Below are 24,677 nucleotides of genomic sequence, written 5' to 3'. Positions count from 1 at the left end.
CTGTTTGAAACAGACTTTGATAGTATGACCTGCTTATTGACTTATCAGGAAACTTTTCGGTAAACAACCGATACATTCTACAGAGGTTGAGATCGGGGTGCAGACATGCTTTTGAAGATTTATTCCTGCTGTAATGGCTCATCTGCTTTGGGAAACTCGATATGTGTTGCCGAATAAGAGACCTGTCGTCATTTGATATGGCATGTGGCCTATTGCAATGTTTTCCTCTACCCTCTTTAGGAGTGGTTATTCCACCTTTTACTTTACTTTGCAGAGTCTGCATTCGTCGCTGGGTGATGGAGAATATGTCAAGCAATGTTTTTTGACACACTTCTTTTGAGTATGTATTTGAAAGTAGCTTGTTTCTGTGAAGTATCGTCTGTCTTACCTCTCTTGCGCCTGGCTGGCACGCCTATTTCCATGGATTTTATTAAGTATATGGACTGCTCATCGTATGTTAAGGCATGATATTCTTCGTACAGCTTTAACTTCATTTCCAGGTTTATGTCCTTGCATCCTTCTTTTGAGCACACTTCTGACCTGAAGTCCTGAATCACGAAAACAATCACTATTACTACCTAATATTCAACTAGATTATCAAATTTCACATTCTCTTTTAATAATATAGCATTACTCAGACTGAGTATTCTATTTTTTCGCCAATGATAACTACAGAACTGTAGTTAATTTCATCCACGTTACATACTTTTACCGTAATGTTTTCAGAAGATACACATAACATGTCATTAGAGCCATGTACTCTACAGGGCACGTCGCCGCTTTACAGGACACATATGCTTCTCTAAAGACATACACCTGGCTGTTCCGCAGGAACTACCTTTCCTTTTCGTGTTTTATGTTCCAGTCCAGCATCACGAAGCCTTTTCCTCTTAATATCCTGCCAACTACCAATGTTAATTTTCCTTTTCCGTGCATTATTTGCACGTTTCAAACCACTTGCGGTAAGCGTCACCTTGCTGCACTCCGCCATTCTTGTAACATACAGCGTCTCGTCGCTGTTTAGTGCTGCCCTCGGACGGTGAACATGTCAATTATAACACCAGGCGATGCAGACTGCCGTATACAGCATTATTCCACGCGATTCTACGAAATGTCAAAATGTGCCATACAGCGTTATTCGTGCGCACGCTTCAATCACAGTAACAAAAACACAGACATGGAATGGTGTCCATTATCTGAATAACAATATAAATGCATAACCTGATGTAATGTGATATCACTTCTCACCTGAAGTATTAGTTTCACACACCTAACGCCGTTATCTGGCCATCCAGGAATTGAAATGATGTTATGCATCACTTGAGATCCAAAGAACATAGGAACAGACACTTATATTTAAGTTCTAGGCAGGTGATGTAAGGTATAGATCGTAGTGTTTTTGGGATTTACACCTCGAGGTCTAGGTTAAATGGCTTGTGCCGCCTGAGGTGCAGGTTTCATCTATATGTGAACTGAATGTAGGGTTATATGAAGTCTACCATGAAAGGTCGTTAATTAGACGTTACATTGCAAGATCGAATATTTACACTCCTTGTAATTACATTTAATTTTGCTTTTTTTGCTGAAACTCGCTACTAAATAAAAATAACTTGCACATGCTACCTTTATTGTCTCATGTGGGAAGATTGTAGAACATCTAGAAGGGCATATTCAGTGGCATGACAACTTGTCTACATGTGATGAACTGAGATCATTCTGTAGAGCTTTTACTGTCAGATATTGCTTCCCACAAGAGCCAAACATTACATTAATGAGATTCGGGATTCACTTTAACACAATTTTAAGACTGGACGGGTTTAAAGGTCATTACAGACAGGTGTTTACTTCGCCAATTTTCAGCGTCCCTCATATTTTGATTGCCTTTGTCGATCTATATACCCATAAATAATCACTTCATCTACAAGTATCACAGCAGTATTTGGCTTATAATGCGGTAACTACGTATCCCAGCCCCTAAACAGCTAAATCAGCCAAAACTTGTAATATTTCAACTCTGAGTCTGAGGGTACGTAGTTGAGGGCCACCATTTTTTTTTAAATGTCTGCAACTGGGGGCTCGTCTGGGATTTGTGTCCTGCAAATTCCTTTGCTCTCTGTTATTCAGCGTACTATGCGAAGTGTAAAAACCTTCGCAAAACCAGTAGAGATTTCTGTAGAGTGAACCTCTCACAAGACACAGTGTGAGATCGTTTTTTTTCCGCAAGTAGGTTTCTGGAAACAGTGAAATTACGCAGTAATTTTCGCAACTAACAACGCTATCGATAGAGGTCCTAATATATCACGTTAAAAGCAATTTGCGTGGGAGCTGAGAGTCTAAATAAGTTGAGTGCAGGGAACGATAGTGGTTAGCGTGTTTAACAGACAGTGGCATCGGAAACGGTTGGAACACGAGGCAACCAGCAGCGGCTAAAGTTAAATCAGGCGACTTCTTCAGTGACAGACGCAATGTATCAGCAGTACGACGGCAGCGTCTTCGAGTACTCCAGGGTAGTCTTCAGTGTCGACTTCCACTACAACTGACGGCATCATCATGGCAGAGGGAACCATCTCAGATCAATAAGTGCCTGTGCAAATAGAGAGATAGTGTTTAACTCTGAAGTTCAAGCTCCACTTATAAATCTCGCGAATATAAAAGTTACCTAGTATGTGCAGTTCTGAAAACGGAAGTGAGCCGGCTAGTCCGAAATCAGAGCGGAAAAGTGTAACTAGTAGGAATTCAGGCAAGGGGAATTAATGTGGGGGAGATATGATGTCCCAACTAATGCAAATAATCCAGGGATTGGGAAATAATACGAATACAGTGGCAAATAATATCAGTACAAATCGAACAGATATGGGTACATTGTGAACAGATATGGGCTCGCTGCAAACAGTTACGGGTACAATTCGGACTGATATGGGTACAAAGAAAACTGAAGTAGGTTCAGCTGTGAAAGAGGAAGTTGAAAAAATTCTGGGTAACCTTGAAAAAGCAATTGATGATAAATTACAATGTGTCCGAGTGGATATGGGCAAAATTACAGACGAAGGTGTAATAGTAAAATCTAAAATCGAATCAGTGGAAAAAGTTCTGGGGAAGAAATGGATAAGATATAGATGGAAAGGTAAGATACTGTATAAAAGCGCAAGATACTCATAAAAGCAATATAAATTTAGCAATTAGTGACATTGCCAAACGTGTAGGCGAGGGTGAGAAAGAAGTGGGAAAAATTAAAGATAAAGTAGAGTCCAGTATCACTAGTAAAAATGAATTTAAAAAACAACTGCAACAGATAAAAAGTGATTTAATTTCGTTAGACTCCCAAGAGTCCACACCGGTTATAAATATCCCTTGGGCAAGTACCGATCTATGAAATGTTACACAGATGATCGAAGATATCATCCAGTAAATTTCTTGGCTGCGTGTAGGGACGCTTTTGTTCATGGCATGTCGGACGAAGCGAAAATAGAACACGTTAAACGGCATTTGGAGAGAGACCCACAGTCTTGGGCAAATGTTAAATGTAGTTCGAGCGAATCGTCGAAGAGTTCGAAAAGTGTTTTTTGAATAAACTATGGAGCGAGGCAAAATAGACGTGGATCGAAAACGAATTTTTAAGCAGGCCGAGTTACAGGTACGGTAATGGGACGATGAGAGATTTTTGCAAAGTGCGAACTTGGCAAGCTTATGCATGTGAAACATCCGTTGGGGGTTTTAACGGAAATCACCACATTCAAAAGGCGATTACCCGAAAATTTGCAGTGGGATCTTGTCCATAGTCCATGTGATTCCGTGGACGAATTTCTAGAGTTTGTAGAAAAATTAGAGAGGGCTTTGAAGTTCAAACTCAGAGCATATCGGGTGGTAGCTATCAAAATGGGAATCCAAACCATCATCACCAGAATAATGATCGTGAGATAGTAGCTGGAATGAACAGAATGGTTGGAGAACGACGGGAGTGATAACTTCCGTGAATGGGACCCAAGTAAAGAACGCAGATTTGATGGGGGAAATTGGCGCGAAGTGCAATTGCGTAACAACCGGTCGGGAAACTGATGTTCGCCACATCTCAGGTCCGTGGATGGCGGTCTGAACAGGTGATGGAAAGGACTGGAGATAATGGTAATGGTAGAAATGTTGATAGGTTTGGAGAAAGGCAACAAATAATTAGGCTACACGGGGGGCTCTTTCAATAAAAGCAGTCGCGAACGGCGGAAGCATAGATTTGTGAGAGAATTAAGTAAAAGTAATGTGAATAAATTTTCGGGGAATGATTTTAGTTGTAAACGTGTAATGAGTGAGTGTGTGAATGGTGATAAACGGAAAGTTTCAGTGGTTCAAAAGGAAAAAGAGGAGATAAATTTTGTGAAAGAAAATTGTGTGGAGAATTCTGAATAGGTATTAGCAAACAGTAGCAATTGCAGTAAGAAAGGTGTTGTAGTAGCAAGTATTTGTGAGTCGGCGAAAAGCGTCGATGTTAATGAAGGTGGCGAAGCTTTCCTCTAGCCAGTTGCAAATGAGGGAGATTGTGTTTCGGCGGAAAGCGTCAGTGTTACTAAGGGAGGCTTAGCATTGGTCTCGCCAGCAGTTGAAGTTAAAAATGTATCGGCGGAGGTAGATGATTTCTGTTTAAAGGAATGGAGTAATGGTAATTTATGTAATGATGTAAAAGCTACTGGTATTGATACTTCAGAGGAAGGAATTTATGCGTTTCTAGTCACGAATGAAGGCGAAACGAAACTTATTGATGAATGTGTGGTTCTAAAATGTTTGTCAGAGAATGAATGTGAGGATGTTTGTAAAGTAGGATCGGGGGTTAATCTGGATGAAAAGTATGTATAAATAGCAGTGTGTGCTGATTTTTGCCCAATTACAGCGGAATATAGCAAGTCTGGAAGTCCCAAAATTGTACGACAAGGTAGCAGCAATTCGTGTAATGTGGTGGCGGAGAATAAAGTTGTGTAGGATTCACATAAAGTTAATTTGTCGGCGCAGGAAAGTAAGGCTTCCTATGTGAATTTATATAGTGATTTAAATGGTGTATCAGCAGATAAGGTTGCTGAGATGAATATTTATGGTGGTGATGGCTTAGGCCTCGATCTACTATTTCAGGAACATAATGTGTTTCAAAGTGAATTAATATGTAATTTTGTTGAATCTGCAAGTGTCGATACTTTGGAGAGGAAAAACATTAAAGTTGTGCATGTTGTGGGTAGTGAATCGGCGAAAGGTGTGGAAGAACTAACAGAAAATTTAGAGAGGGCTGAAGTAAATAGTGTGGATGGAAGTAGTTTGTGTAATGATGTTCGTACGAATTGGTATATGAAGGAGGAGTGTGATTTTAGTGTGACCGATTGGCGTTGGTATGGTGTGGTAACACAGTTCCTGTGTAGATGGTATGTCGCCTTATTGTACTTTCAACACAGTACTTCAAAATGAAATGGGAATTGTAACCTTTTGCATAGTGAGCTATGAATGTAAGAGAGCTGTTTCTTTTTAGATATCATCCATCGACAGACTTATAAACAGTATCTCCATTAAAACTGTGAACAACTATGAGATTTGGAATGTGTGTTACAGTTTCTTAAGTTGCTTCATATTGAAACCACAAGTATCTCTCAGTACAGGTACAATTCACTCTCCAAGGTAAACCTTTATCACAACACTTAAACTCTTTACCTGAAACAATTTTATTGTATTCAGAGCACTGATGAACATAAAAATCTTGAAATTCTCCATTAATATAACAACCATCTTTATTACAATTTGTACAACATTGGCTATAAAATTCTCACCAAATTTTCTTTCACAGATACCACATTTTTATAGTACAGATTGTATATAGCAATTGTGATTTTCCATTGTTACTACTTGTTTACAGTTTCTGCAAAGTTCAAACCCACATTTATGTTCTTTAGATCTAAAACAAATCTTTTTGCATCCTTCACATTTGTAAGCTGTATCACAAACGTTTGGTGATTTTTCAACCAGTCTTCACTATAACAGTATCTACTGCATTTCTCACAATAAATCTTATTTTCTTCACTTTCATTTTCTGGACTTTTGCATAACATGCACATTTTTCTCTCTATTATACATCTGTGACCATTCTTGTTGTTATATGGCTTATTACATTTATCACAGAAATACACTGATCCTAGGAAAGCTGTCATACTGTTAGTTACATCAAAATGGTTTCGATCTTTATACAGATATATCTTGATTTCTTTCTCAGCGCCACTATAGACAATCGAATTGAAATTCTCAGCACATACGATATTTGAACAATTGTAATAAACATTTTTGGAACAGTGATCAAAAAATTTTTGAACGTATTTCTTTTTAAAATTCAGTCTTGATCGCACCACATATGCTGTAAGAACATAGGGGACCGGTTTTGGTTATATCACATGACCATCATCAGACCTATAATTTAATTTAGAAAGTAATACGAACCTTACTAGATTGACAATAAAATATAACAAAATGCTTATAAAGATAAAATACAATAGGACTTGTCATACCCATGGAATCCTTCGAAGATGGTAGGTAGAGCACCCTTCTCAGCTGCTGTGATGTGAACTGGTGCCAGCAAGTGACAGGCATAAGCTTAAATACGAAGATGCCCCACCTACCTCTTCTCCCTCTACCTCACATCAACCAATCAGAGTAAAACGGGTTTACATAATCGTCAAAAAGGAAAAATAAAAAAAGTACAATAATAACATAAAAATAGTTATTTATAAAATATCTCTTTTCAACCATGGCACCGAGCGAGGTGGCGCAGTGGTTAGACACTGGACTCGCATTCGGGAGGACGACGGTTCAATCCCACGTCCGGCCATCCTGATTCAGGTTTTCCGTGATTTCCCTCAATCGCTCCAGGCAAATGCTGGGATGGTTCCTTTCAAAGGGCACGGCCGACTTCCTTCCCCGTCCTTCCCTAATCCGATGAGACTGATGACAACGCTGTCTGGTCTCCTTCCCCAAACCAACCAACCAACCAACCATGGCACTAATCGAATATTGTATAAAATGTCAATTAAAAGCTTTAAAATAACTATACAGACAATGTATACTCAGTGTGCCCTCTGTGGGGTAAGGTGGTACTACCACAACTGTTTCAAAGTCAAATCATGTTGTGAAGGTCTTTGGCATTGCGGCATCATATCAATATGTGAGTTGTGACTCAACTGCAAGTATATACTGCTAGATATATGTAATAATGGAATGATTGGCTGCAGAGTGCTATGATATTACATACACTTCTTAATGTTATAAAACTGATTTATTAAAAATGGAGTCATATTTCCTAATATTTCTAGTTGGAAGGTTAAGATTATGATATAAATATTTACTTACTGTTCTAAGATACATTTCTGCCATAGATACAACTGGGACCTATGATTTTCTGAACAAAAGAGTACATACGTGTTCATAGAATTTCGTCAAAGAGATCAAGAGACGTTTTTCACGAAAATCTAACTCTTCATTGAGAAGCACTGACGGTTCATCTCTATAATGGGGCATATATCTCGATCTCTCCTTTACATACAACATTTATTTGGATATCTAACAATTCTTCAACTTTTTTAATGTCATCCAAAGTAAATCTTTCTTCATTGTATTTGCCCAGCTGTTTACATAATTTGTCAGTTAACTCTTACTAATTTGTATTTGTCTCTCTAATATTCTTAATTTCACCAGTGGTTAGTTCTCTTCCCAAAATATTATTTGTGTGGTATGTTAATGCAACAATAACTATTCAAAGACAAAATAAATTATCAATGTTATTAATTCTTGTTATACATCTTATAGTGTTTTTGTCTTCAGCTAGATTTATTACTTTTTTTACCTTTACCAACTCTAGGAGTTGCTACTACGAGTATCTGAATATTAGAGGAAGTATAAGTTATGTCAACAGTCTCATTAGATGTTAAGATATCTTTATTTTATTCCACAAAACTTGAACAGACTCTCTAGTATTATTCGATGCTTTATATCCTGTGGAAACTGGATAAAGCATTTTTGTGTTGTTGATTGTTCAATTCAACTTATCCCCTTTTCTAAAATTAGTCCTGTTTTTAGCCACTTTTACCATAGAATTGATTGCTTTTGTTATATAATCTGTTTTCTCACTAATGGTATCAAGTCTTGCAATATTAACATAATTAAAAACAATTCTGTAGCCAACAGACTACGCTTTAAATTTTTCATTACATCTCGACCTAATTTCTTCAATCTCAAATAAATGCTTTTTAGATGGCCCAGTCTCCTTTTCTTGCTCAAATATTTTGCTTCTGAAAGGGAGAATTTGATCTAGTCTCACTATTTTTCCTCTCTCAGAAGGTAAGACCAGTAGAAATAATTTATATTAGGTACATGATGTGGGTTTGATCTTGCTGCTTGGAATGTTTCTAGATGAAATGTAAACTCTTGTAATCCAATGCCATTTATTAACTCTGATTTCTTTAATCTATTGCATCCTATAATGTCAAGATTCGAATAAAAGCAATCAGAATCCTTAATTTCTTGACAACCATTATCATTAGTTTCATCTCTTTCAGCTGCCATTGCATCAGTTACTTTTTTCAACATTTTAGTACACTCTTCACTCAAAATTTGTTTTAAAAATTCTTATGATTAGATATATATTGTTTAAAATGCTCCTTTTTATTATTCTCTTTCTACCATGGATTCTAATACATTATTTACAAATGTATGAAAACTTATGCTTTGAGTATTTGCGTGAATGAAAGTTATCAATTGACTTCTTCACTTAGCATTTTTTACACTTCTTCAAGTCTTCCATTTACTAATAAATTTTTTATCAACAAATGAATCCACTTTCTTGTTGCTGTGCAATAGATAGTTGTGTAGATAAAATATTTCACTCTTAATTTTTTCAGTGTCATCATCATTCCTACTATTTATTTTTTATTTCACATACATATTTCGTGAGAAGCAAATTTATCGTACTCTTAAGGAAATTACCAATGGAATTTCACGCTCTAAATATTTAGCACCTGAAAAATTAACAGAATTTCAGTCATCATGATGCCAGCTGCTGAAAAGAAAATTTTTGTTTACTAACGTATTTTCATTCTATATAAATGGAGATCGAATCATCTATGCTAAATATCTTCAAATTCGTTGAAGACATAATTATTTAAACTTGGAATTAATTAAACTGAATTAAACTTGGGCCCATGGTTTGCTGACATTTGGGTGCTATTATTTGAAGAGAAGAGCATCTTGATCACTAATAATATTATAACGTTTTTGTACAGAAATCCCGATGTCAAATATTTGATGCCTGGAATTTTATCGAGAAATAAAAGACATTATGTCCCATTTCTTAAATAAAATGGCATCCCTTTCATAGAAATTCAACACGATGGTCCTTTTGCCTTAGAATACGAATACATTCAAAATGAGAAACAAGTCTTAAGGCAAGTAACTTCATCCAAAAGAAATGGATTCCTTTAACTGTATGATAATTTTAAGGAATCTGTGATGACATTCAAGATGAAACAATGCAAATAAGTGAGAAAGTATTACTTGACCATCAAGAAAAGGATCACCTAAAATACACAACATCTGTTGAAAACGAGCAATCTCAAAAAATTATTGAACAACAAATGATACAAATACCAAAAAAAGATTAAGAATGTCTACAATTAAAAGATGTATATCTGATGTAGTAGAGATGAACAAAGAACAAATTATATACATTGCCACATCCAAGCAGCATGCCAAGAAAAATTATTTCCAAGTTGGTGGCATACTATCTGACAATCTTATTTCAAGAAGATTATCAAGCTATAATAGTGGAAGACCTAAGGATGATAAAATATTTTAGGTCAGAAAATATAAGTGTACTGATTATAACTTAATAGAGCAAATGCTTAACATTTATTTTAGTGTATACAGAGTAGATAAAAGAAAAGAAATATAGAATATGTACTTCAACAGTCTATCTTACTTCGTTGAGAACTTATGTGACCAATCCAATGACATTGTTGATGAAGTAAATGGGGAAAGAAAAAATATTTATGACATAATATTGATTGTTCCTGCTATAGAATTTTAATTTACTGACCGTCAGTTCCAGAGAGGAAAGAAGAAAAGAGGTTATTGGTGTTTCATCCACTCACCAACTTTTCCTATGGAATGCCAGAGGGAAAATATTCTCCCCCCCGGTAGATCTTAAACAGCAATGTTTGCTCTGAAGCGTGTCTGTCACAAAAATGCAGCTTTCTGGTTATTCTACCCAAAACTATGCAAAAATAAAGTTTCATGCTTTATTCGTTAAGGAATATGAATACACCTCCTGAAAAGTTAAAGGAATTTCAGAGCTTTGAAACATCACCTCTGCCAATTTTACAAAATTCAAAGGGAATTAGAGATGGAATTCCAGGCACTAAATCCTTATCGCCTGAAAAATTAACAGTGCTGTAGAATTTCAGGGTTCACACTCCTGGACCCTGCTAAATTTAAGACAATGTGATTCCACTGGCTGAAAACATTAATGATAAACTATATTCTAGCATATTTTTATGGAAATCCTGGATGGAAAATTCCTATGTCTGGAATTGTGGAGGATGTTTTATACTTTGGAGTTTCAGTTATTATGGAATTCCACGTGTGGAACCTACGAAAGTCAATGAATGAATTTTTGAATCTGTTTTTAAAGTATTCATGTACACTTCAAATTTCATTTCCACTGAGATTGTATAAATAATTCACACTTACATCAGTTAATTGATTTATGAATGTAGATATTATATCTTCGTCATCATCAGGATAATATACAGACAGAATGAAGGAAAATGTCAGTTTCCTCATTCATACTGTTTTTATACGTTTATACAGAAATGAATTTAAGGGTGAGCAAACCACTCACCCCTTCAAAGATGTTTCAAATATTGTTTCTATCAATCAACCAGTGGCAGCTAAAACAGACACAGTCTGAAGACTTGTGCAGCCAGAAAGGCTGGTTCAGCTGCTGCTGCTCTGGCAGCTGCCAGTCTTGGGTTGCATCCAGGCTGGTAATATTTCCTATCTGCAGATACAGGAATTTCACAGGAATCAGATTATTCCTGTGAAGATATTTCTGAACTCCTACCCAGTAGGGGTCGAACTTAAAATAACAATTTTAACCTGAACGAAACATTCACCTTAAGAGGCAATGCCAGTCCCCAGTCACCCATAAACTTATGACAGTTTCGGCAGCAGTGAATGGCCCTATCAAAATATATTAAAAATTTTAATTATTTCTTACAAATGTATCAAAAATTATTTCTCTTAAATGGAGTCAATTGTAGACCTTATCAACAACAAGCTTGCATACAATGGTAAGCAATTGTGTGTGATTATTGATGAAAATAATGTTCCTTAGTTCAAAGCAAAAGATGTTGCTGAGATTTTAGAATACAGTAATCCATAACAAGCTATCAGAGTAAATGCTGATGATGATGAAACAATTACATTGGAAAATTTATGAGAACAAGGGGTGCTATCATATAGCACCCTTTTAAATTCATAAAAATATAGTATTTATCAATGAATCCAGTCTGTATTCCATAATTTTATCTTCTAAAAAAGAAGAAGTAAAACAATCAGAAGATAGGTTACTCATGTAGTTTTCCTTCGGTTCGAAAATTTGGTGAATATAAACTACAATCAACAATTGAAAATTTCCAAGGACATATTGAAGGTTTACAGATTGATAAGGAAATGGCGATGTTTATTCTGAAGGAAAGAAAAGAAGGCTTTCAAAACGTAAGACTAAAAATTAGAGAAATACAACCGCATGTAGTTCCACCAACTGAAGGTACTAATGTGAGACATATATTTGTCCTTCTAAGATTATTTGATGATGATTGTGACTATGATTATTATGTCATTAGAATACAAAGAAGAAATTTACAAAGACAGCTATGTGGAATTGTAGACGGACATCCAAACTGTGAAGAAATTTTGAGACTTGAGTACAATCCTTACTCACTAAATTTATACCAAAGAATGAAAGAAAATTTGAGAATTTTCTGTCATCTCAACTATTCACTACTTTGAATAACTATACTCAAGAACACTTGATTAACGATATAATGAATCTTTATCAGACTGGCGCAGTCTGAAGGCAGGCACAGCCTCTGAATTGATATAATTTTTGGTAGCATTAAAATGATGCTATCAAAAATATATACAAAATTCATTTTTTTCTGGGGTCGGATTCTTTGTCTGCTGACGCAGTATGAGGCAGTTTTGGCTACTGCTGAACTGATATAATTTTTTGAGCTCGAATAGGTCCTATTAAAGCAGACACAGTCTGAGAACTGGCGCATCCAGAAAGGCTGCTTCGGATGCCGCTGCTTTGGCAGTCGCCAACTCAAGTCACCCAAATGTTGTGCGAATTATCGAAACCTAACCGCACAGCATAGACTTTATCTCTTTTCTTTCTCAGAACATTTTCAACGAGATACACATCTGGATATTTCGTTTTCCGTATCTCATAGTCACAAAAACTTCCTTTTACTTATTCTCCATCTAAGGCTTTTAATTTATACGCATTTCGGTTGGAATGAATAATATCATCAAATTCAAACATTTCAATTGGCAGTATATCCTTTTTTCAAAACTCCTTCAAGTTTACTAATCTTCACTTTATCTCCTATTTTAAATTTAGCCTCATCGTTAGGCACAATGTTACCTGTCTTATAGTTCTTTCCATTAACCTCTACTGGCTTCATTTTTATAGTTCGATGAACTGTGTTATTCTATTCATCAACTAGTTTCGAAACTAGGGCGACCATTTATAATTTCCTTGAAGAGCAAATTTTATCCACATATTTACTTTCAATGTTCTATTAAATTGTTCAACAACAAACACTTTTAATTCTAAAAGAGTCGACTAATGATTAATGGTACTTCATCAGCTCATGAAACTCTTTATTGTAGAATTCTTTATCACTATCTATCTGTAAATTTTTTGGGCGTCAGGCCTGCTCCAGCTGGTGCTGAATATCTTAACAAATGCATCAACTAGATTCGTAGCCCCTTTATCTTGAACTGGGATTGTTGTTGTTGTGGTTTTCAGTTCTGAGACTGGTTTGATGCAGCTCTCCATGCTACTCTATCTTGTGCAAGCTTCTTCATCTCCCAGCACTTACTGCATCCTACATCCTTCTGAATCTGCTTAGTTTATTCATCTCTTGGTCTCCCTCTACGATTTTACCCTCCATGCTGCCCTCCAATACTAAATTGGTGATCCCTTGATGCCTCACAATATGCCCTACCAACCGATCCCTTCTTCTAGTCAAGTTGTGCCACAAATATCTCCCCTCTCTAATTCTATTCAGTACCTCCTCATTAGTTATGTGATCTACCCATCAAATCTTCAGCATTCTTCTGTAGCACCTCATTTCGAAAACTTCTATTCTCTTCTTGTCTAAACTATTTATCGTCCATGTTTCACTTCCATAAATGCCTACACTCCATACAAATATTTTCAGAAACGACTTCCTGACACTTAAATCTATACTCGATGTTAGCAAACTTCCCTTCTTCAGAAACGCTTCCCTTGGCGTTGCCAATCTACATTTTATATCCTCTCCACTTCGACTATCATCAGTTATTTTGCTCCCCAAATAGCAAAAGTCCTTTACTACTTTAAGTGTCTCATTTCCTATTCTAATTTCCTCAGAATTACCTGACATAATTCGACTACATTCCATTATCCTCATTTTGCTTTTGTTGATGTTCATCTTATACCCTCCTTTCAAGACACTGTCCATTCCATTCAACTGCTCTTCCAAGTCCTTTGCTGTCTCTGACAGAATTACAATGTCATCGGTGAACCTCAAAGTTTTTATTTCTTCTCCATGGATTTTAATACCTCCTCTGAATTTCTCTTTTGTTTCCTTTACTGCTTGCTCCATATACAGGTTGAATAACGTTAGGGAGAGGCTACATCCCTGTTTCACTCCCTTCCCAACCACTGCTTCCCCTTCATGCACCTCGACCCTTATAACTGCCATCTGCTTTCTGTACAAATTGTAAATAGTCTTTCGCTCCCTGTATTTTACTCCTGCCACCTTTGAAAGAGAGTATTCTAGTCAACATTGTCAAAAGCTTTCTGTAAGTCTACAAAATGCTAGAAGCGTGGGTTTCCCTTTCCTTAGTCTTTCTTCTAAGATAAGTTGTAAGGTCAGTATTGCCTTACGTGTTCCAACTTTTCTACAGAATCCAAACTGATCTTCCCCGAGGTCGGCTTCTACCAGTGTTTCCATTCGTCTGTAAAGAATTCGCGTTAGAGTTTTGCAGCAGTGACTTATTAAACTGATAGTTCGGTAATTTTCACATCTGTCAACACTTTCTTTCTTTGGGATTGGAATTATTATATTCTTCTTGAAGTCTGAGGGTATTTCGCCTGTCTCATACATCTTGCTCACCAGATGGTAGAGTTTTGTCAAGACTGGCTCTCCCAAGGCTATCAGTAGTTCTAATGGAATGTTGTCTACTCCCAGGGCCTTGTTTCGACTCAGGTCTTTCAGTGCTCTGTCAATCTCTTCACGCTGTATCGTATCTCCCATTTCATCTTCACCTACATCCCTTTCCATTTCCATAATATTGTCCTCAAGTACGTCGTTCTTGTATAGACCCTCTATATACTCCTTCCACGTTTCTGCTTTCCCTTCTTTGCTTAGAACTGGGTTTCCATCTGAGCTCTTGATATTAATGCAAGTGGTTCTCTTTTCTCCAAAGGTCTCTTTAATTTTCCTGTACGCGGTATCTATCTTACCCCTAGTGAGATAAGCCTCTACACCCTTATATTTGTCCTCTAGCCATCGCTGCTTAGCCATTTTGCACTTTCTGTCGATCTCATATTTGAGACGTTTGTATTCATTTTTGCCTGCTTCATTTACTGCGTTATTATATTTTCTCCTTTCATCAATTAAATTCAATAGTTGTTCTGCTATCCAAGGATTTCTACTAGCCCTCGTCTTTTTACCTATTTGATCCTCTGCTGCCTTCACTACTTCATCCCTCAGAGCTATCCATTCTTCTTCTTCTGTATTTCTTTCTCCCATTCCTCTCAATTGTTCCCTTATGCTCTCCCTGAAACTTTATACAACCTCTGGGTCTTTCAGTTTATCCGGGTACCATCTCCTTAAATTCGCACCTTTTTGCAGTTTCTTCAGTTTTAATCTACAGTTTAACCAATCCATTGTTGTCAGAGTCCACATCTGCCCCTGGAAATTTCTTACAATTTAATACCTGGTTCCTAAATCTCTGTATTACCATTATATAATCTATCTGATACCTTGTAGTATCTGCAGGATTCTTCCATGTATACAGCCTTCTTTTACGATTCTTGAACCACGTGTTAGCTATGATTAAGTTATGCTCTGTGCGAAACTCTATTAGACAGCTTTCTCTTTCATTTCTTACCCCCAATCCATATTCACCTACTATGTTTCCTTCTCTCCCTTTTCCTACTCTCGAATTCCAGTCACCCATGACTATTAAATTTTCGTCTCCCTTCACTACCTGAATAATTTCTTTTATCTCATCATGCATTTCATCAATTTCTTCATCATCTGCAGAGCTAGTTGGCATATAAACTTGTACTACCGTAGTAGGCATGGGCTTTGTGTCTATCTTGGCCACAATAAGGCGTTCACTATGCTGTTTGTAGTAGCTTACCCGTACTCCTATTTTTTTGATTCGTTATTAAACCTACTCCTGCCTTACCCCTATTTGATTTTGTATTTATAACCCTGTATTCACCTGACCAAAAGTCTTGTACCTCCTGCCACCGAACTTCACTAATTCCCACTATATCTAACTTTAACCTATCCATTTCCCTTTTTAAATTTTCTAACCTACCTGCCCAATTAAAGGATCTGACATTCCACGATCCAATCCGTAGAACGCCAGCTTTCTTTCTCCTGATAACGACGTCCTCTTGAGTAGTCCCCGCCCAGAGATCCGAATGGGGGACGTTTGTCTAGCCTCTCAACAGATACCCCTCCATTGTGGTTGCACCTACGGTACGGTCATCTGTATCGCCGAGGCACGCAAGCCTCCCCACCAACGGCAAGGTCAATGGTTCATGGGGTAGCCCATGTAAATTTAGAAAATACATCGATAACAGTTACTAAATATTTATATCCTCGATTTATCTTTGGAATTTCTTTCAACTTGCCAGAGTCCATATTAATTAGATGGGCTTGCCTTAGATCATGAATACTGAGAGAAATTACATTTCTTCATTTTAAAATTTTTCTCCTCAGTTCTACATCTACATCCATACTCCGCAAGCCACCTGACGGTGTGAGGCGGAGGGTACCTCTATCGGTTCTCCCTTCTATTCTCTCTGTGTGGGCTCTAATCTCTCTGATTTTATCCTCATGGTCTCTTCGCGAGATATACGTAGGAGGGAGCAATATACTGCTTGACTCTTCGGTGAAGGTATGTTCTCGAAACTTCAACAAAAGCCCGTACCGAGCTACTGAGCGTCTCTCCTGCAGTGTCTTCCACTAGAGTTTATCTATCATCTCCGTAACGCTTTCACGATTACTAAATGATCCTGTAACGAAGCTCGCTGCTCTCCGTTGGATCTTCTCTATCTCTTCTATCAACCCAATCTGGTACGGATTCCACACTGCTGAGCAGTATTCAAGCAGTGGGCGAGCAAGCGTACTGTAACCTACTTCCTTTGTTTTCGCATTGCATTTCTTTAGGATTCTTCCAATGAATCTCAGTCCGGCATCTGCTTTACCAACGATCGACTTTATATGATCATTCCATTTTAAATCACTCCTAATGCCTACTCCCAGATAATTTATGGAATTAACTGCTTCCAGTTGCTGACCTGCTATATTGTAGCTAAATGATAAGGCATCTATCTTTCTATGTATCCGCAGCACATTACACTTGTCTACATTGAGATTCAATTGCCATTCCCTGCACCATGCGTCAATTCGCTGCAGATCCTCCTGCATTTCAGTACAATTTTCCATTGTTACAACCTCTCGATACACCATAGCATCATCTGCAAAAAGCCTCAGTGAACTTCCAATGTCATCCACAAGGTCATTTATGTATATTGTGAATAGCAACGGTCGTATGACACTCCCCTGCGGCACACCTGAAATCACTCTTACTTCGGAAGACTTCTCTCCATTGAGAATGACATGCTGCGTTCTGTTATCTAAGAACTCTTCAATCCAGTCACACAATTGGTCTAATAGTCCATATGCTCTTACTTTGTTCATTAAACGACTCTGGGGAACTGTATCGAACGCCTTGCGGAAGTCAAGAAACACGGCATCTACCTGAGAACCCGTGTGTATGGCCCTCTGAGTCTCGTGGACGAATAGCGCGAGCTGGGTTTCACACGATCGTATTTTTCGAAACCCATGCTGATTCCTACAGAGTAGATTTCTAGTCTCCAGAAAAGTCATTATACTCGAACATAATACGTGTTCCAAAATTCTACAACTGATCGACGTTAGAGATATAGGTCTACAGTTCTGCACATCTGTTCGACGTCCCTTCTTGAAAACGGGGATGACCTGTGCCCTCTTCCAATCCTTTGGAACGCTACGCTCTTCTAGAGACCTACGGTACACCGCTGCAAGAAGGGGGGCAAGTTCCTTCGCGTACTCTGTAGAATCGAACTGGTATCCCATCAGGTCCAGCGATCTTTCCTCTTTTGAGCGATTTTGATTGTTTCCCTATCCCTCTGTCGTCTATTTCGATATCTACCATTCTGTCATCTGTGCGACAATCTAGAGAAGGAACTACAATGCAGTCTTCCTCTGTGAAACAGCTTTGGAAAAAGACATTTAGTATTTCGGCCTTTAGTCTGTCATCCTCTGTTTCAGTACCATTTTGGTCACAGAGTGTCTGGATATTTTGTTTTGATCCACCTACCACTTTGACATAAGACCAAAATTTCTTAGGATTTTCTGCTAAGTCAGTACATAGAGCTTTACTTTCGAATTCATTGAACGCCTCTCGCATAGCCCTCCTCACACTACATTTGACTTCGCGTAATTTTTGTTTGTCTGCAAGGCTTTGGCTATTTTTATGTTTGCTGTGAAGTTCCCTTTGATTCCACAGCAGTTTTCTAACTCGGTTGTTGTACCACGGTGGCTCTTTTCCATCTCTTACGATCTTGCTTGGCACATAATCATCTAACGCATATTGTACGATGGTTTTGAACTTTGTCCACTGATCCTCAACACTATCTGTACTTGAGACAAAACTTTTGTGTTGAGCCATCAGGTACTCTGTAATCTGCTTTTTGTCACTTTTGCTAAACAGAAAAATCTTCCTACCTTTTTTAATATTTCTATTTACGGCTGAAATCATCGATGTAGTAACCGCTTTATGATCGCTGATTCCCTGTTCTGCGTTAACTGTTTCAAATAGTTCGGGTCTGTTTGTCACCAGAAGGTCTAATATGTTATCGCCACGAGTCGGTTCTCTGTTTAACTGCTCAAGGTAATCTTCAGATAAAGCATTCAAAAAAATTTCACTGGATTCTTTGTCCCTGCCACACGTTATGAACGTTTGAGTCTCCCAGTCTATATCCGGCAAATTAAAATCTCCACCCAGAACTATAACATGGTGAGGAAATCTACTCGAAATATTTTTCAAATTATCCTTCAGGTGCTCAGCCACAACAGCTGCTGAACCAGGGGGCGTATAGAGACATCCAATTACCATGTCTGAGCCTGCATTAACCGTGACCTTCACCCAAATTATTTCACATTTCGGATCTCTGTCAATTTCCTTCGATACTATTGCACTTCTTATCGCTATAAACATGCCTCCCCCTTCACTGTCCAGCCTGTCTCTGTGGTATATATTCCAATCTGAGTTTAGGATTTCATTACTGTTAACGTATGGTTTCAGCCAACTTTCTGTCCCTAGTACTATGTGGGCATTGTGGTCGTTTATTAATGAGAGCAGTTCTGGGACCTTTCTATAGACGCTCCTGCAGTTTACTATTAGCACATTAATATTGTTATTCCCTGTTGCATTTTGCCTACTCCTACGTTGCTGCGTCTCAGGAGGCGTCTTGTCAGGCCTAGGGAAGGAATTCTCTAACCTAAAAGATCCACATTTGCACTCCACACGCACTCCGCTACCCTTGTAGCCGCTTCCTCCACCCGATAGCGGAGGTCGAGAAATTTGCACCCCAGATCTCCGCAGAATCGTCTGAGCCTCTGGTTTAAGCCTTCCACTCGGCTCAAAACCAGGGGACCGCGATCGGTTCTAGGAACGATACTACAAATAGTTAGCTCAGATACCACCCCGGGAGCGAGGCTTTCCGCCTTCACCAACTCCGCCAACCGCCTGTACGAACTGAGGATGACCTCTGAACCCAGACGGCACGAGTCATTGGTGCTGACATGAGCAACAATTTGCAGTCGGGTGCACCCAGTGCTCTCTATCGCCGCCGGCAGGGCCTCCTCCACATCTCGGATGAGACCCTCCAGCAAGCAGACAGAGTGAACACTGGCCTTCTTCCCCGACCTTTCCGCTATTTTCCTAAGGGGCTCCATCACCCGCCTAACGTTGGAGCTCCCAGTAACTAATAAACCGTGTGCCTGCTCGGACCTTGCTGAAGGAGCGGCCACATGTCCACTCACAGGCAGCGCGGGCGATGCCACACGGCCAGCTTCCACATTGACCCTCCGCCTCGTGCGCCGCGAACGCCGCTGAACCCGCCACTCGCCGTGGGGAGAGGGTGGCCCAACCGCGCCCGGTACCCGCGAAGATGTCTCGACAGCAGGGACCGTGGGCGAAGCATGTAACACCTGGGGTGTACCAGGTGACGCACCAGACTCCCCACTGCCGCTGCACTCCGAGGCAGCAACCTGAAGACGGCTGATCGCGGCCATCAACACTTTCAGCTGTTCGCGAACAGTGGCCAGCTCCTCTTGCGTCCGTACACAGCAGTCACACATCCTACCCATCCTAAGAAATCAATGTACTGTAGAGAGTTAATCAACTTTTAACTAGACTGCTAATTCACTAAATGCGGCTGATAGTTGACTAAACTGTGGTTGCTAGACACTTCCTGTAGAAAACAATGAAAATAGCACTACCTGTCTCTGGACTATATTGAAAACAAACACGAGCACTACTGGCACTATGGTTGACTAAAGGGACCCGCTCTGACTGTATTCAAAACAAACACGAAATCTATGGAACACTATTACTAGCACTCGACAATTAAAGCTTCCTAGAAGCAAAAACACATGGAAGAAGAAGTGACAAGTAAGAAAAATACAGTTAATACTTATATTAACGTAGCTCGCTGCACAGCAGACGTGAAACAGACGGCAGTTACAACGACACTCAATTTATGTAACTCATTAATAATTTCTTCACGAATTGATTTGTTCACCCTTCCACTTACAAAATTGTTTTAACGAATCTATTTTTCTTCCTTTTACAAATTATGCCAAGACCATCGATTCTTTGTCTTCCATTTTTTGTGATAACTCCATGAGGTTCATGAGTATCAGTAAATTTTTACACGTCAAACGCTAGATGTGTTCATCCGTTTATGTAGATAAAAATATTATAAGGCTTAAATTATTTCACCAAATATAATTAACTTTACATCAACAGGAACAGTTCTAAGAGAATGTTTCAATCTTACAGTCAGAAAACTTGACTTACTTACTATTACTGACTGATTAGAAGGAGTTATTTCATAAAGATTATCATAAACACTTACCAAAATATCGAAATCACTAAATGATCATTCTTTGTTTGTGTTTTGGCCAGTACCCATAAAGTTTTATAAAATAAACCTGTACTTCAAATTATGAATTTTTTCTTCACCTCCATTCATAAAAGTAAAATCAATGATTTGATTATCATATATTTTATCTTTGAGTTTACTTAAATCATCCAAGTATGGGGCTAAATCTGTTTTTGAGAAATAATCTCTAAAAGCTTTTTCTACTTCTTTTTTGGTAAATAATTTGATAGATCAGTTTTTGTGATATAATTACTGAACTATGTTAGATTGCTTGTGTACTCAGGTTTTGTAACATATTCTTTCTCTAAGTATTGTTTGGTAACAGCATCATAACCATTTATCAAATCTTTTATATCTACAATTCTTCTGCCTTCAAAATCAATATGTCCTCTAGTTACTTTAAAGATGGTTCATAGTCGCAAACAAATTCTTTATGAAACTGTTTGATTAAATGTTCTGATGACTGAAAAACCTTAACGAGTTTGTTTCCAAAAAAGTCCATTCAGTAAATTTAAAATATCACTAAACTTATAATTATTGCATAACAAATCCAAAACAAACAAACACAGATGACTGCAAATTATTTCATAGAAGTTTTGTATTCTCTCGCTATTTTGGTACACACTAGCTGTTTGGGAATGTCCCCCCCCCCCATATGAATCAAAAACCAGTTTTTTACCCTTATACTTATAATTGCAAATCCCATGGGTGCTAACAATGTCATAAGTACCTAACTTCAGTCATCAGTCATATAAATACCATTAAAATGTTTCATTTTTAATTGTTTAAATAGTTTTTCTATATCGAAATTAGATAAAAGATTGTTAAATTTCAATCATTTTTTGGAATTGTTTTGTTGTTTTGAATCCAGCTCCAGCTTTCTTTTCCATTTCCAAATTATGTCTTTTTTGTTCTTCTAGCTGTTTATCAGCTTTCTTCTTGTTTGTGACTGCATTTACGATTACTGCAGATCCACCAGCAAGTGAGTCAATTTTTGCATGATAAGGCAAAGCTGCTAATAATAAAGGAAGAAATCCACCTTCATGTATCTTTTTTATTAGATATTCAACAATTTTTTTCACAACAGCTATGCCCATGCCTAATATTCGTTTGCCATACATGATTCCTGAAATTGTTGCTGCAACTTTTTCACCTAAAGAAGCATCTCTTCCATACATTCTTTCATTTGCAGCTAGCTGAAGCTCTTTATCCACTTCATGTCTTTTTTGTAAACCTTTATGATCTCTATCGGCAAGATCATGGTTTTTACAAGCTTCATCTTGTGGGTTAATTGCCAGATCACCACACATAAGTGTTTCGTCAAATTTAGTGAACAGCCCACAGTACTCATAACTAGGTAGGTGCATCTCAGGCATTGGTTTATTATTTAAACACAACTGACTAACCCTTTACCATGTTTTTCACTCTTCCAAAATGTATGAAGAAGATTATTCAAAATTCTAATCAAATACGTAATTTTTTTGGATTGTTCACGACGAAATCACTGCATTTGTTTGTCAACATTTGCATTATTCCAAGTTTTTCGTTGTGATAATTTTTATTTTCAGGTAGTTCTTCTCCTTGAACAACTGCTAATCTATCGATTAATTGATGGAGTTCATTCATCCAGACATCTTCGATTGTTCCACTTTTTTATTAAGCCTTCACCTTTTTTCTCAGGTGAACTTATTTCTGAAGAATCTGTAGTTGCTCTTCGTAAATTTGGAAAATAGTCATTAACAATTTGTTTTATCAAACCTTTGTATTTGATTACTCCACTTGCTTTGACTCTATTTGGGTTGTTTTCAGAATATATTGCTCTTGTTTTATGAAATATATCAATATAATTTGATAAATCAACTGAATTAAATTTTTCATCCATATCATCCATAGTAATATTCTTTTTCGTTAAAAGATTTATTAAACCATCAGTTCCTTTGTAAGTCATTTCACCTACTGTTAATTTATCTCCTTCAAATGTTACTGGTAATCTTCCTATATAGGAAAAGGCACCAACAGGCATTAATCCAAAAGTAGTATTTTCATTATAATTTACATGTTCTAGCATACTTTCACTTCTATTTATTTTCTTAGCATCATTATCCTTTATTTTTTTTAGATTGTTTCTCTTCATCATATTTTTTTCAATGCCTCTTCAGTTTCTGATTCACTCAATGTATAGTCGTATTTACCAGGAATATCATCATGCAATTGTAAATCTCCAAAATCATCATGGTGATGATATGGAACCATTTGCTGAATTGCTTTGAAAATGTTATCTCCCAGTTCCTCGATTCTTTGTTTAACTTGATCAGTAGCATCGATAACTGGTTGATCATCTTTTTTATATTTTTCACTCTCTGTTCTTGGTTGTTTTTTTCATTTTTTAAACTCTTCTTTTCATTGCTCCCTTACTCTTCTACTTTGTCTGGCCCTTTTAACAGTCTCTGGGTCATATTTTGCAAACATTTAATAAAAGAAGTAAAAACATTAATGTTTATAACAATTTGTAAGATAACGTATTCTTATTATACATTTCTCGAAATAGTAGCAACCACATGTATCTGGACCATCTGTAGTTTCTTCATCAGGCCAAGGGCAATTAATGTAACATTCATTAATTTTTTAAAATTTTCATACTCAGTTATATTTTGAATACCTTTTTAAAATTCATTTATATGTTCTGGTAAAATATTATTACTGTGGTCTAACAGATAATAAATATCGTTTTTTAAGCTGTCCGTTTATGTAGAATAAAGATTTAATGAATTCTGTATTTTATTTCTGAACTTCCCATCATTTGGTTATCTTGTCATATCTATTGTAATAAAACCAAACTGTTCATTCTAATATTTACTACATATTTCTTTAAATTCATCAAACTTCAAATCGCCTCCAACATACTCATGGTAAAGATGATTTAAATTTGTATCATGTTATCTAAAGATATTTAAAGAATTTAGATTACCTCTTACTAACTGTTTAGCTATTTTTGAGTATGTTTAGCCAAGTAAAACCAATCTATTACTTTATGTCTCCCTCTAGTGAAATATTCTCTAACTATATCTTGATTTTCTGTAATGAAGTAATCGAAAACTACGTGAGAATTATATTGGCATTGATCTAATGGAATAATTTCTACTACTTGGAATAAATGTGGCGATCTTCTCTGTATTTTTTTCACATCCCTCTATAAATTCCGAGTATTTTGGCTGATCTAAACTTTTTGAATAAATGTACAAATGATTGATTCTAATCCAATTTAGCCATCCTGTGGCAAAAATATAACTGTCAATCATTAATGTTGGTTTTCCACATCTCCTCAGTCCAATTATGACTCATCTGATTAAATTTGGTAAAAGTTTACCATGTCTATTTTTAGATTCATTTTCAGGAATTCTTACTTTTGGCTTCCAAACTGTTTTAATTTAATTAAATAATGTTTAATAATAATGAGTAGATTATTTCAATTGAGTGGTAAGGCATCTGTTCTCAAAAGAAGATTAACTGTACCTGTATGAGACAGCCTTAATAATGTTGGGTTACTTGGTTTTAATTTAACTTTTCTAATTCCAAATATTACATTGTGAAATAATAAACTTTACTGTGATGGAGTAATGATAGAAATTCCTGTTGGTCAGTATAGCTTAAAAGAATTAGAAAAATTTATTCGTTCCATAAAGACAAATATTCAAATTAAAGCATATGAAATTTTAAATACAGATGCTATTGAGAGTGATCTTAAGTTCTATGTAGAAATAAAAGATAGTATTGGAAGTGAGCTTGGATTTAGTGCTCAAATTGTTGAGGTTAATGAAAAATCTGTTGCAAAAGATGTTACTAAAACTATTTCATTCAAATTCATAAATATAAATTTTAA

This window comes from Schistocerca piceifrons, chromosome 5 (genome assembly GCF_021461385.2).
Source record: "Schistocerca piceifrons isolate TAMUIC-IGC-003096 chromosome 5, iqSchPice1.1, whole genome shotgun sequence".
NCBI classification, from domain to species: domain Eukaryota; kingdom Metazoa; phylum Arthropoda; class Insecta; order Orthoptera; family Acrididae; genus Schistocerca; species Schistocerca piceifrons.
Note: the sequence above shows the minus strand (reverse complement) of the source record.